The sequence below is a fragment of the Panthera pardus genome, unplaced genomic scaffold, assembly GCF_024362965.1.
Source record: "Panthera pardus isolate Hobbes unplaced genomic scaffold, ASM2436296v1 HiC_scaffold_1, whole genome shotgun sequence".
Taxonomy (NCBI): domain Eukaryota; kingdom Metazoa; phylum Chordata; class Mammalia; order Carnivora; family Felidae; genus Panthera; species Panthera pardus.
Window position 1 is genome coordinate 33,310,267 of NW_026526654.1, and position 14,816 is coordinate 33,325,082.

A 14,816-nucleotide genomic window follows, 5' to 3' on the forward strand; every position below is an offset into this window, starting at 1 on the left:
TAAGACGATAATGTCTAATAATGTCCATATTTGTCTTAAATGATCTCTACCCGTATTCCTTCTGCCTTCTTAGAGTCTGTATGTCAGTCTCTCAGCCTTTTAACCACACACTCAAGTTATAACATGAAATAGGTGTGTATTCATAGAAGTACACACAAAATATTCATAGATTTTCCCAAGAATAGCAGTACTTTTATGATGTATAATTAAAACTCAAAGTAGTCTTTCCTATTTTCCATGCATTTAAATCTTTATTTACACTCTAGAAAAATGATATTGACTAGAATCTTATGAATTATATATAGAAGATATCTTTTTATATGTGTGTGTGTATTGTGTATTTCTATGTGTGTGTGTGTCTCAGGCATAAGTAATATATTTGATAATAATTTTCTGGTTTATAACAGCAATGCCATAAAGTTCCTAAACCCTTAACAGAAATCAGCAGTAGCCTAAGCCTAATTTACATTTATTTTCCATTTACTTATTTTATTATTTTGCAGTTAAGTATTATTATCATTTTTGTGCATCTACTTTTTTTAATTCAATTTAGTTAACATGTAGTATAATAATGGTTTCAGGAGTAGAATTTAGTGATTCATCACTTACATATAATACCTAGTGCTCATCTTAGCAAGTGATCATTCTTGCATTATTATAGATTTCTTTAAGCTTTCCAACAGTTTGTGTCTAATTTGAATAGAACTTAATATCAATGTCATATTCGATTACTGAATCAGACAAGTATTAGAATAATTTTATTCTTTCTAAATTATGTATTAATATTTTATTCATTTACTTAAAATCATGCTGTCATTGAAAAATCCCAAAATTTATGATCATGTCTAACATCCTAAATAATTGGGTCAGAAAATAAAGAGACTGAAATTATCTTGTGGGTAGACATGGGAAAATCTGCCATACAACAAATATTCTTACCTATAGCCTAAAAGAAATAAGACAGTGTTTGAAGCTCCCAGTGTAAGCTTTCAGCATCAAAGACTGTCTGTTAATCCATTTTTTTTTACTTTTATAGCATTTCAAAGAAGAAAAAAATATTTTCAAATCATTCAAACTTTATTCTGTTTCAATCGTAATTAATACAACACATTTAATGTAATGATCATTACATATGTATGTATAAATCTATCATCTATATATCTATCTGTGTACCTACCTACCTACCTACCTATATACCTATCTGAATTTGACATAATTAGAAGCAACTATCAGATACTGTAAATAGATTTAAGGATAAAAGGAATAGCCTTCAAATAAGTGGTTCCTATCACTAACATAAAATAGGTGTTTCAACAAAATTAAAATCAGTATTATTGACTTATTCTTACTTGTGTTTATTGGGTTTTTTGGGTACATGGATTCATTCATTTTTATTTTTAAAAAGAGATTATTTTAATGGTTAAAAAACCAGAAAAATGTACCAACTTGTATTCTTTTTTAAGGTTATGCTTTCTGGTGCTATATTAATGTTAGAATGCATGGTAATAAGGTATAGTATAAACCATAATAGGGACAACATTAAAGGGAAAATGAACAATATATAATTCTTAAAATGATCAAGTCCACAGTACACATACAATATTTCAAAACTAGCCAGAAAACTTATAAATCAAACTATATAACAAAACCAACAAACTATATAAATCAAATATACAGGAAGACATTCCTATCCATAAAGCTTTCCTAATAGAATCCATATATTTCAAGATCTCACAGGGAAGAATATAGTAGTGGGTGTGTTCTGGATGTTAAGTTCTATGGAGGAGATTCCAGAACTTCAAATCCAGGACCCACCAATCATCTAATTATGCATGTGAACTTGAGTAATTTTCTAATACTCTCTACTCCCCAGTTTCTATATCTGTTAAAAGGGTTAAGGGCACATGGGTGGCTCAGCTAGTTAAGCATCTGACTCTAGATTTCAGCTCAGGTGATGATTTCTTTGTTCATGGGTTCAAGCCCTGCATCAGGCTCCATGTTGGCAGTGTGGAGCTTGCTTGGGATTCTCTCTCTCTCTCTCTCTCTCTCTCTCTCTCTCTCTCTCTCTCTTCTCTCTCTCTCTCTCTCTGTCTCTCTCTCTCTCCCTCTCTCTCAAAGCAAATAAATAAAACTTGAAATATTTAGGGGCACCTGGGTGGCTCAGTCAGTTAGGTGTCTGGCTTTGGCTCAGGTCATGATCTCACATTTTGTGGGTTTGAGCCCCATGTCGGGCTCTGTGCTGACCCCTCAGACCCTGGAGCCTGCTTTGGATTCTGTGTCTCCCTCTCTCTCTGCACCTCCCCTGATCTCTCTCTCTCTCTCTCTCATTAAAAAAACAAACAAACAAAAAACAACTTGAAACACTTTTTAAAAAAGGTTAATACTGGTATCCACCTCTTAATTTATGAGTGTTTATCAGGATTTGAATAGTTTTGTAGAACATTCTTAGAAAATGATCTAAGGTAGGGCTCAATAAAAATACACAAATAATAAATAGTTTATCTAGAGAATACCAGGTGGGTGGTAGAGATTACAAGGGAAATATTTTGTAAGATGATACATGTTTTTACTTGAACTTTCATGGTTTTCGCTGGCGCTAGCATTTAGCAGGTCATAGTAATACTACGTGTCATAATGAATATATGCTTAGAAGCCATGGAGAACTTTGATACAATTCAACTTTTCTCTACTTTAGACTAAACAGCATGTGATAAGGATGAGTAGTTCCTGCATTAACTTCTGGATACTGTGAAAATAATACAATATGGGGAGGATAGGAAAATGTTGAAACTGCAATTTATAAAAAACTTTTCAAGTAGACAGTTTTGAATTTAAAATAGAAGGAAGAAAATTTGTATCCTTGTTATAAAAGAGAAATGTGACATTAGTGAGAGTAAGGAAACTATATGTAAATATTATGTTCTAATTTTTGAATCTAAAAAGGACCATGAAACATAAACAATGAAGAACAGCAGCTGAATCTCAAATTATTTGGTTTATTCTCCTCCGAATTTCCATAAAGAACCAGTGGGATGCAGACTAGGACAAGTCTATCCATAATGATATCAGTGCTCAGACATATTTATAGACCAGTGGGATGAGGCATATAAAATCAAATCCTTTATTTTGTACACATTTAATTCCTATGGGCAAAGCAAATAAATAATTTATTACTTACTAATTTACTCTTTGTGCATACACAATAATAATAAATGTCATGCTACTCGCTAAATATCCCCCCTCTCCTTGCTTTTACATCTCATTCCCTCACATCTACCTAAGGAAATTGTTGCACTGATTCTCTCTTTCCACCACTACCAATTCTCTCTTTTGTGTTATTCAAATCAGTGTATAAATAAATTCTTTCTTTTATATTAAAAATTCCCCTTTGATCCCATTTCTCCTCTAACTTCTGCTCCATTTATTTACTCTTTACAGGAAAGGTTCTTGAAAGTGTAGATAATTGTTAGCTTCATAATGACCCCTTGCACTAGTTTTAGTCCACAAACTCCACTAAAACTCCTCTTTTCAAAGTCACCAATGCCCTTCATGTTGTCAATTCCAACAATCAAATTGCAGTAATCTCACTTTGGCTATTTTGGAGCATTTCATAGAGCATATTACTCTATTTTTTTTCTTGAGATCCTTTCTTCACCTATACTGTTGAACACAACTCTCATCACTAAACCTGGGAATGTCAATCCTTTCACATGATTATTTTGTATTATCTATTGTCACTCTCTCAGGCATCTCACATAGTCTGACAATTTACTCACTTTCTAAATGCTAATTCCTGGATTTATATTTTATGTAGTTCTCTCCTGACCTTGAGTTCCAAATATCTTATACAAATTTGACTTTTCTACTTGTGTATCTGATAGTAATTGCAAATTTGCACATGAAAAATGAAGTTCTTAACTCCATATCTATTTGTCCTGAAGTCTGTCTCATTTCAGTAAATGCCAATTTTATTTTTTCATTTACTCAGCAATAAATCCTTATAGATTCCAGTGCTCCTTTTTCTTTCTTTTTTTCCCCTCCTTTCTCAACTCCATGTATGGTCTTTCAGCAAATGATATTAGCTTTGCCATGATAGCACATATCACCACTCCCAGTCACCACCCTTGTCTCAGACCCAACCATCTCTCCCCGTAGAATATGATCACATCCTCCTTTACATTTTAATAGCCTCTCTATGGGTACTGTCTTAAGAGACTAAACAAATGTCCTTGTGTCCTTCTGACCAAGTGATTCTGGTAAAAGATTTTAGTCACATCATGTCTCTGTTGAACACCTGCTTGCAATAGTTTCACTTCTTGCTCAGAATGAATCTCAAAGCCTTTAGTGAATGAGTTACATGGCCCTGCGGAAACAGATTCTCCATCAATCGTTTCATGACATTTCCTACTTGGCCTCACATTTTCTTTTCCACACTCCACTCCAGTCATATTGAACTCACTGCTGTCCCTTACATATGCCAAACAAAGTCCCATATGCAGACATCTGAACAGGTGTTTCTACTGAATGCTTTCCCCTTGACACCTCCATAATCATTTAGTTCATTTACCTTCCCCCTCCCTCCATAAATGTCTTTTTAATGAGGTAAGATCAATGCATCCACTAGCCCAATAGGTACAGTACTTGGAGCACACAATACATTTAAGGTCTGAAAAATATATTTTTTATTATTTGTTTATTTATTTATTTAGAGAGACAGAAAGAGAGTGCATGCTTGAGAGCAGAAGGGAAGGGAGAGAGAATCCTAAGCAGCCCGCTGGGTGGTGGGGGGGAGGGAAGAGGCTATATCTCACAACCATGAGATCATGACCTGAGCCAAAATCAAGAGTTGGATATTCAACTGACTGAGTCACCTAGGCACCCTGAGAATAATCTACTTCTTAAATGCTTTCCAATATATATTATCTTCTTTCCACTTGACAGAAATGTGCAATCTTCCTGACACTATTTCTTTAACAGCATGATCACTGTTTGCAAATATTTTTATTTCTATAAAAAGGAATGGATATTTCAGAAGTATACATCTTGATGAGAATTTAATTAGAAACTAAAGGTTTTACCACTAAATTTAATTGTTGTATTGTGTCAGCAGCAATGTTTCTGTAAAGCACTAACTATAAAGCCAATGTTATTGATGTTGCATAAACAAAAATTTTCTGCGCTGAATTTTGGTTGTTTATCATTGGTTTGGTTTCTTGCTACATGAAAAATATATTCCAACTAAGTTTCAAATATCTGCTGAGTAGAATGTGAACCACAGAACCACAGAATGTGTTTTTTATAATTAAAAAAATGTGCCCCAATTTCAATTGAAGGAATGAGTTTTGATGAGTTAGCTAGTACTGTTTTTACATTTGGTATTTGCTTCTGTGGCAGAGGTAATTGGAATGACATTCTTGAATAAGAATTAAATTTTCTAACCTCTAAGATTCTATTCATGAATGTCTGCTGAATTAACAGAATCAAAGGTATGTGGTACTTTCATGCTACATATAGTCACCAGTCTCCCACTTGTATCTTGGCCAGTGGTGCCCTCCCAGGCTGTGGTCTTGATCTTCCTGCCCTCATAACCACTCCCTTTTGTCCACATTGGAATCTTCTATATTCTTGTGCTATCGGGTATTCCTAGGTTGATATTCTAGTTCTAGTTCATTACACAAAATCTAATGTACGATAAGGTTTAAGAGTTTAATTATGCCTCTCTATGTCAATATTTAAGAATTTCTTTGATTCAAAATCCTAAAGTTTGATAAATAGCTTCTAGAGGCTAAGAAGAAAGAAAAAAAGTAACTTCAGTGAGGAGGTAATTCACTATTCAAATCATATAATTTAATCTAAAACACATGAAATCTTTCTTTATATATACACACAAGTACCATATAAAGACATTTTGGTAAAACTTGTAATGCTCTATATCTGTAATATGATTTAACTTTAGGGATGTATACATGCATATATTGTCTATGTTAAAACATATGTTCTGTATATGACTTTAAACAGCATGAATCATAATCTTTCACTGAACTGATCAGAGTTATTAATTTAGGGATATTACTTTCAATGTAATATTTCACCTTCAATGGTGAGGTAGTCTGAGGAATATTCATTACATAAAATAGATAAGATTTATGATCTGATTCTCCCATGCAAATACAATATTCTCTGAGAAATTTAACAAATGGGGATAACATGACTATGCTTCATAAATATTAAATTTAAGTATTTTATTTACATGTTATATTCCAATGCTAAAATTCTGATAAGATTCCTCTTCTCAGGTTAAAATCTCTTGGTAGAATTCTAGGCATTAAGTTAAGATGCAAAAGGAAGTTCTACAGTATTGAGATCTAGGACCTCAAAGTTGTTTGTGTTTAGGCACTTGGATCATTTCTAGTGGACACTTTATAATTACTGTATCACTAATTATCAATTTACTATTTTCCTATATATGTTCATATATATGTATATAAATATATACTTATATTCACATACTGATATTTGTATATATAATGTATGTGTGTAAACGTATATATATGTGTATGCATATATATATGTGTGTACATATATACATATGAGAGAGAGAATTTTTATACTGACTCGTTCAAGAAACTATTATAAATGTAAACTTCTTGGACTAGAAGAGTCAGCGATAGTGGATAAAATGTATCAGTTCCTCAGAATTAGAAGTCTGAATCTGGAAGTAATCAAAGGCTTTCATCAGGAATGGCTAACCTGTGTGCTATTTATCAACTACCTCGATATTCCATTATCTGGAATAACAGGATTCTTTTTTTTTTATTTTTTAATGTTAATTTTATTTTTGACAGAGAGACAGAGCATGAGCAGGGGAGGGGCAGAGAGAGAGGGAAACACAGAATCTGAAGCAAGCTCCAGGCTCTGAGCTGTCAGCACAGAGCCTGATGCGGGGCTCGAACTCACAGACTGCGAGATCATGACCTGAGCCAAAGTCGGACGCTCAACTGACTGAGCCACCCAGACACTCCCGGATGAACAGGATTCTTAAAAGTATAGGTGATATATTTACCAGGTATCCTTACTCTCAATCAAATTATAATAATCATGGTCACCATTTAAATCTGCTTAATAACTTTAAAAAGAATTTGAGAATAATGCATTATGATAATGCTTAATAACATCTTGGGACTCCAGGGTGGGTGAGCATCTGACTCCTAATTTCCACTCAGGTCATGATTCCAGTTCAACCCCGCTTTGGGCTCCCCTCTGAGCATTAAGTCTGCCTAGGATTCTTTCTCTCCCTCCTTCTGCCCCTCTCCACCACTTGCACATGCTCACTCTCTCTCAAAATAGACTTAAAAACTCCAAAGGGATTTGACACTTTAACCAAGAAAATGCCTCATGCATTTGGGAGCATCAACTACTGTGAGTTACCAAGCAAAATTAACCAAAACTTAGTCACAATTCAGGAGAAAAAAAAATCTGTGTGTAACTGATATAACATGAAAGTGTAGAAGACTCAAAACAACAGACTTTAGTATGCATAATTGCATACTGTAATGCAATTATCCAACTGCCATATATTTCCAGATTCTGCACAAATGTAAAATAAAATTGTGTCATTTTAACAAATAACTAAAGGTGGAGTATAGCCTGGGAACAGTTGTCTGATTCTTATCTTCACTTTAAAACATTAAGGAGGTTACCAAGCTAAAGGGGTGAATGTGCCCCCCCAGGGAGTAGACAAAATGTCTGAAGACATTTCTGATTATCATGACTGGGGGTTTGACTTTATCTAGTGGATAGAGGCCAGGGATACTGCCAGTCCATCAATGAACAGAACAACCCTCACAACAAATGTCAATAATGCTGAAGTTGATAAACCATGGTAAAGACAATAGTTAAGCAGAAAAGCACTACTTCATAGGTCTTTTTTTTTTCCTGAAAGAAAGAGGGTTACGTTTTTTTCCTTGAATCAAATATGGTGGTTACAAGAAGAGTGATTGCAACAATACATTTCCCCATCCCATTTATAGATAAAATTGAGTTAACCTAAAAAGTGTAGGTAGATGGTATTTATAACATATACTGATATTTTATAATATTAATAACTGAATTTAGATAAATAAAATAATATAAAAATTAGTACTGTCATACTATTTAAGAGAGAAATATGTTTCTTATGGCTCTTAGATAAAGAGTCATTTATTCTAAGCAAATGATGAAATTGAAAGGATATGAAATTGACAATATAGTGATAACTGATTTACTAAATGTATTTCAACTTAATATTGCAGACAATTCTAAAATTAACAGAAAACTAAAAGTGCTTGAAGCTAGCATTTTGTATACAAATCTGTATACTTATTAGTGGTGCACACACATGTTCTATTAACATTCCTGTAATAGCTGACAAAGGAAAAAATACCATACTAACAAACATGCATAGGTATTGACATAAATATGTTCATAATAATAAACTTACCCTTTGTTAGACACAGTTATGATGTCATCCGAACAGTGCTTTAGGCTGTAAGGAAAAGAAAAGGTTTGTCAAATACTGCACCTAAATAATAATTATAGCAATATTTAGATTTTTCATAATTTGAGTCATATTTGATTAATTATAATTAAAAGCCGGCATGATTTTCCCTCAAAAAAATGTAACATAGTATTTTCTATGTAATAACAAACTTCTGATGAGCAAACTTAAGATTAAAGTCACCAAACAAATTTATCCAGATAGATGTAATATTAATTTATTACTTTTTAAAGTTGTGTTTTACATGCATAAGTACGTTTTTTGAAAAAAGAATTAACTTTATACTTTTTTTTAAGTCAATGATCATAAGGTATATTTTACTAAATTAGATCTTTATTTAACCTTATATTAATTTTTAGGACCTTAAACTTAGAATATGATGGCATACTTCCAAATAATATTTTTAGTATATGTGCTGCCAAGGCGGGCTCAAATAATATTTTTAAACACTTTAGAAACTAGTATTGACACATTATTTGCTAATAAATAAATTATTGTTTGTACTCCCAAATATGAGATTTTTCCATCTCCCAATAATATGCCATATTCCTTAGAATTTTGTTTCTATTTGTGCTTATGTGTATGTTCCTATGTAGATATGAATAGTCACCTGATGGATTGGATTTTAGCAGAGATGTGTGTTTGTGTATATGTACCTTTTATGTGTTTGTGTGTGGATATGAAAAGAGTTTTGTGATGGATTAAATTCACTTGAGATTATGGGTTATATGAGAATATCATTTTTAATTAATGCAGTACATAGTAGCTTGAATGTATACCTAGAACTAGTTTGATGATCTATCTTCATAATTTAAAATAGAAAATAAAATTATTCCTCTTAGAAGTTTCATTTTCTAGCATACCTTTTTCCTTTGTGGAACCATACATTCTGCTATAACTACCATTATGTTGGCTGGATTATTATGAAGTTAATGCATAGAGACATTATGTCACCCAAATTTCTCAACTTTAGAGATCCCTGTCTCTCAGTTTCAGTGTCAAGCTTCCTATTCTATTAACTTTATTTTTTCCTCCTTGAAGTAAAAGAAGGTATTTGAATCTTCTATCGAGTGAGAACAGCTCACCAATCACTGCCCGCATTCCAGAGAAGCATATTTTATATGAAGTTGGAAGATGTAGGAAAAAAATTAGTATTTTCTTATGTTTTGGGGTGGTAGAGATAATTATCCTCCTTTGATATATTTCAAATTAATTTAAAAGTCTTTTGTATATGTTTAAACCAACTGTTACTAAATATATGGGGTGGTGCATGTTAATTCCATTTAAAGTCATGCCCAATGGCAAAAAATAAATAAATAAAGTGTGCTACTATGAAATCCTTATATTTGGCAGCATTTTGTAGCTTAGACTGTAAGTCTTATGTTAGGCTTAATGGTTATTTTTTTGAGTTGAATGTTTTGAGAACATTTTTTCTATATAATATTCTACATATACATTTTTAATGCCAAAGATTGTTAAGGGAAATTATTTCTTACCTCATAGTTGTAACATTGGAATATTTCCCTTACGCATGCAAAATAGCTAGGTTTTAAAGAATGAAGAAACTAAGCAACAAAAATATTTCTAGAATAAAATCACCCAGAGGCTTTTCCTCTTTTTTGGTGCCTCCCATTTAAAATACCTATGCAGACATCTATGGCTGCATCTACATCTACATGTACAGCTCTATCGATCTCTACTATCTATCATAGTCCATGAGTTTCTTCTCTGAATGGTTATATTTATGCTCCAAAAAACAAATCTTTAGAATGTCCTAACACACATGCACGCACACACACACACACACACACACACACACCCCTATACAATGAATACAAGCTATTAACAGGTTAGTAAAATTTGCTCGTGGGGGGTAAAAAGGTTTTTTTTTTCTCAATTTTTAACGAAACCTCCTATCCTCAAGGAAAAAAAATAACATACATATAGCTGGAGAGAAAATATTTGGACAGAAAAACCATTTAAATCCCTGAATAAATATATGTTAAATAAATCTAATAGAAATTTTAAGAGTACTCTGCAAGTGAAAAAAACTTTATTAAAGTTATTCAAATTATCTAGAGTTATTTGAGTCTACATGAAGACTTTCATTTAAAACAAATACACAGACAAAGAGCTGTCTGCTGTCCTTATTTTAATAATTTTCAAAGGAAATATCTCTATTTTATCCCATTGAATAATAATATATATTGATTTTAATAATACATAAGAAGAATACAGTAAGGTTAATCTGAGGCTACATACTAACATCATTTGTTTATACTAGTGGACACTGGCATAGATAATATATAATTTTAGAAGAATTGCTAAACTATTTCTCTGTTATGATTATATCAAAGGTAGAAGATATGAAATATAAAACGAGATTGGATCAGTGATAGTTTCATCAGGGTGATGAAGGCTTATGCCTTTTTCTAAGGTAGAGGGAGAATGCCTCTTGAATAGAGAAAAAGTATGCTAGGTTTTTTTTCTATAAGGGTATTTTGCTCAGAATAATAGCATTATGAATACCTGAATGTTCCCAATGTTTCACAGCGTTGGGGACACTATTTTGCAATTTTGATTGCACATCAGATTCAATAGAGGACTTTAAAAATCACCAATACTTTCATAATTTTTAAAGCATCCCTCATCATTTCCTGTCAATTATGAAGACTGCCAGATTATAGAGCTATGGGTAAAAGTATTACATGGCAAAAAATTATTGCATGGAAAATAATTTTCTTTGAAATTTAGTTTTAAAAATTAAACATCATTTTCTGTAGTGTCTACACATACCAAATATTTACTTCATGATTCATAATTTTAAAAACTCACTTATAAAAACTTAACTCAGAAAATGATACCAGTGGTAACCACTTAATGGATGTCTATATGAAAATGTGTTCTCATTTTATACCATAATATACTATACCTCCTTAATCTTTGAAATATCTCTATTTCTTAATTCAATTAGAAGTTAGCATTCCAAATATAATGTTTAACATATTTTATCATTGCGTACAACTATTTAGTACTGAAGACATCAGAAAAAATAGTTCTTTTAAAATTTCGCTTCTCAGTGATTTCTTATATCTATGAAACGGTCTGAGGGTTGTTTTGGTCTCAGGTAATTTAGTGTGTGTGTGTGTGTGTGTGTGTGTGTGTGTGTGTGTGTGTGAATTTATTTCATTTTCTTAATCTTTAATCCCTAAACATTATTGATACAGAATTTGTATATCCACTTTTTAAATTTTGGATTGACTACTATTGTTCATCCTAGAAGACACTGTCATGTAACCTTCCTAAACTTAAAATGAGCCCATTGACCCTAAATGCCAAACAAAAAACAAAAAACAAAAAACAAATTGATTCACAGCGTATCTTAATGAGTGACCTATCTTGACTTATGATACATAACAGCTTACAGATATGAAAAACATAATTTACCATGAAGATACATCACTATATATATGTGTTATATAGTTTCATGGGTACAAAAATCAGCTAGCCCATTACATTTTTATGAACATTTATTAAGATTACTATACAATATATGCAAAAGTGAAATCAGAAATAAATGGATTATTTGCTATTTACTATTGTTCCTCAAAGATGTCTGTTCTTTCTCTGCAACTTTCTCTGCTACATTTTAATGTCTAGACTAGTGAAATACACACTAAAGCACAACATATATATATGTATATATATATATATATAGTTTTTTTTCTAAAGTTGTGTATATAGTATTTATCTACATTTAAGGAAATATTTTGAACAGATCTAACTTATAATAATTGAATGTAGTCTTATCTTTATGAAATTTATTCTTAAATTAACTTCCCTAATTTTCACACCATTATGAATCTTTGCTTTTTTTCTAGTAAGAATTGATATTTAACATACAGCTTTCCTGGAAATATATATGAATACCTAATTACCCCAGGTAATAATGAACAACAACTTTATGCTCTTTATATATATTTTCTTCATAATATAAAAATCATTTCAACAAGACATATTTAGACAACCAGAAAATGTCTTGGACTTTCAAAACAATAGGACATTTTTTTCTGAAGATGTTATTTTTTAATTTTAGTTTACTTTCAAATGCATAGCGAAGCAACCCATAAATTCTTATTGTTGCTTTAAATAGGAACTTTACCATGGTTTCCATTGAGTAATTTAGTTTCTAATACTGTTGATGTCACAGATCTGGAAAATGAGGACCTCAGGTGTTCTCTATACATTTTAGGATTGTTCAAGTATTTAAAACAACCCAGAAATTTGAGGTTGAGCACATCAAGGTGATGTCTGGGTTGTTTGTTTTGTTTTTGCTACATCTTCTCCCATGTGTACCTTTTAGGGTCTCGTACCTACTAGTTAATGTATATATTTTAAAAGTTCTATCCAAAAAAGTAGCACTCTTTTACCTCCAGTGGGATTAAGATAAGTATGCATGTATCCATTTCACAGACTATGTCAGCCAAAAATGTGTTTCTCAATACAAAATAAGTTCTATACTATTGAACAGTGTATTGGTCCTACTGTTCTCAATTACAATACACACATTTAAAGTTATACATCAGGATGTAACTCAATTTACACTAAACAAAAACATTGTCTTCTAAATGCTATTTATAAAAATGCATCGTGATATTCAGAAATCATCTATACTAAGTTTTTAAAAGTACTCTTAGGGGAATTTTTCATAGAATATCATTAGTAAAAGCAACCGTTAAGTATCTGTCTTTCTTATAAAATTTTGTTTCATTGTCGAGTGGCAGAGAGAAAGAGAAAGAGATGAGGAATATCACTAAACATTTTGAGTCAGATGTTTGTTTAATGTTCTAGTCCCCTTTTGTCATTAAAGAGAAGGAAGGATGAAGAATAATGTTTCAATAGTTTCTTAATTTTAATTAATATATTTGGTAACACAAATGTATTTTCTTCATAACATAAAAATCATTTCAACAAGACATAAATAGACAACCAGAAGATGTCTTGGGCTTTCAAAACAATAGGACATTTTTTTCTGAAAATATTATTTTTTAACTTTAGTTTACTTTCAAATGCATAGCAAAGCAACCCATAATTCTTATTGTTGGTATTAAATAGGAACTTTACTATGATTTCCATTAAGTAATTTAGTTTCTAATACTGTTGATGTATTAGTATGGTCATGCAAAAGATATGTGAAGTGCCTTTAAATTTAGATAGAGATGCCATAAATAATTTTTGAAAAGTATTTATTTCACAACATTTTGTATAATTGATATTAAATTGTTCATTTATAGAAACTGTATGGCCATGTTGTCTTTGCTAAAAATAAGTTGAAACACATATTCAGGAGCATAAAAAGATAGGATGCTCTCAGTTTTATAAATGTGCCTTTTAAAAGAAAATGCTTGAAGAGCTTAGAAAACTTTAAGTTTCAATGTACCAAACTGATTGGTAATGTTTATATTTGCCTTAAACTTCACCAACCTCAATATATTTAAACCTTAAACTCCTCACTACATTGCCTTATGAAGACAAAGTCCATCACTGTAATTCCCCTGCAATCAATGAGACTTTCACATTGGAATTTCAAGTTCACCCCATATATATATATATATATATACACAGTGTATATATATATATAACAGTATATATATATATATATATACACAGTGTATATATATATATAACAGTATATATATATATATATATATATACACAGTGTATATATATATATACAGTATATATATATATATATACAGTGTGTATATATATATATATATATATATATATATATATACTGTTATATGTCATCAGAGAACCACTGAAGCAACCTGAATTTAATGGGACAAAATTCTGGAGAAAGTAGCACTACAGAGGATGAGTTGACATTCTGCAGTGGCTTTTTTCCTCAAGGGATTACCTGACTCTAGGAAAAAACTACCAGGCTGAAGATCCAGGCAAAGATCTGGACAGAACATGACTAAAAAGAATAAGAGAAACTAACAATGTATGTGCCTGCATGTGTGTGTTTACTCTCTCAAGGACTCGAATCTTTTCAATTACTCATAGGCTGTGCTTAATTTGTATTCACTTAATTGGACATAAGTAATAAAAAAGCATGTTTCCAAATGTGGTGATGACTGTGTGGGATGATGTAATATCCGTTAATAGTACATATGATAAATGTTCTAGCTCTTCAAAAGATTACTTCTTCATTGTGACCAGTGGATTACCAGTCCGTATTTGCTTCCAAGTAACCATGGAGTCCTAAGTTACCAAG

General features: G+C 31.6%; 1 long non-coding RNA gene across 1 annotated transcript in view; it reads right to left on the bottom strand.

Annotated features, from left to right (window-relative positions):
* Positions 1-8,479: 8,479 nt before the first annotated feature.
* LOC109264006 (uncharacterized) overlaps positions 8,480-14,816 on the bottom strand; it is a 76,774-nt gene continuing 70,437 nt past the window's right edge. The window contains exon 3 of the long non-coding RNA XR_002078526.2: positions 8,480-8,524. This is a non-coding gene — a long non-coding RNA (uncharacterized LOC109264006). The remainder of the gene's footprint in view (positions 8,525-14,816) is intronic.